This window comes from Myxocyprinus asiaticus, chromosome 15, assembly GCF_019703515.2.
Source record: "Myxocyprinus asiaticus isolate MX2 ecotype Aquarium Trade chromosome 15, UBuf_Myxa_2, whole genome shotgun sequence".
In the NCBI taxonomy this organism is placed as follows: domain Eukaryota; kingdom Metazoa; phylum Chordata; class Actinopteri; order Cypriniformes; family Catostomidae; genus Myxocyprinus; species Myxocyprinus asiaticus.
In genome coordinates, this window is record NC_059358.1 from 37,381,031 (window position 1) to 37,382,471 (window position 1,441).

The following is a 1,441-nucleotide window of genomic DNA, read 5'->3' on the forward strand; positions in this document are numbered from 1 at the left end:
CACACAAACTAATTTTTAGAACAATTATGATATTTTGCATTGGGACACAATTATGGCAGTCAAGAACGACAATTACAAAATGTCAATTATTGTAATGCAAAACAACTTTCTCATCAGTGAATTTAAATAATGAACCATATTGTTGCTATGACTTTTTAAATCATCTTAAATTCAGTACAAATGCTTCCATGATGTATATTTTTGGGAGGAGGGTAGTTTCAATATTCTTAATTATAAAAAAAATGAAAAAATGATTTACAATTTTTTTATTACAACATGGGACATTTCTTGACCGTTTTTGTTAGAGTTACCCACTAAGCGCCACAGTAAGCATATACCATTGTAATCCGTTGTCTTGATCCGTGATGAGATAAAAGCTCAACTGCATTCAGGAAAGATCTCAGTGGTGACTTGAACGTTTTCCTCCAGTCTCATCTTAAAGCCTGTAGATCAGATTTATGGCCAAGAATGGAATCGGGACCTTGCTTGGAACTGATTACACTTTTGTAAGGGAAATGAAGTCTAGACAACTTTAGTCGTTCCTTTGAGGGGCAGTTTCTCTGCCCAAACCACCATCTCAAATGTACATGCACAATTTTGTCAGCATGCAAGTGGATTTTTTTATCCACACCTAAACCTTTTTTAACTTAGCTTGATCTGCTTTTAAATGCAAGGCAGGAGCCCTTTTTTTCTTTTTTTAGTATTGTACACTTCTTACTATCAGTGTAATTTGATAAGGCACTAGGTACTATATTCTACCTCTGAACTTATATTTATGGTATGTAATTTGCAATGCTGTTGCTTGATATTCTATTCATATCTTTAATTTACACACCAACCAACCCACCTCCCAAATCCAACACCCTCTGTGCCACCTGGCTGCCACATAGGTCTGTCCTATGACCAATTGTCTCTTGGACTAAGATCTGTAGTTACTGCATTTTGTGTTTGTAGGGCAGAGTGGCTTTTTAAACATGTTTTTGAAAACTGATTTAGTAATGTAGAGTTAAAATAAAGACCGTAAGGAAGGAACCAAAGCTTTCTCGATGTTTTCTCACAAATCGTTTTCTTTCTTTTTTTTAAGTTATTGATTATAGTCATGAATGTAAAGTTTTTAACTCTTATTATTGCACAAATTGGGAAACATTTATAATTGTAAATATCCATAAGTGATGGTGCAGCTCTTCAGTATTTATTTGACAAATGAATTTAACCTGAATTTTACCTATTTAATTTACTAACTTATAAACTGTACTCCATCAATATCTTTGATGGCCTGTGCAGTTTCTGTACATGTTTGTCCTGTTTGATATTATCTCCCATTTTTATTTTATTTTTTCTAACTGCATGTATTTTTCTCATGTTTGTTGACATGCTTCCCATAGTAGGAATGGATGAGATAAATGTGTCACTCAGCTACACATAATGAACAGTTCTATTC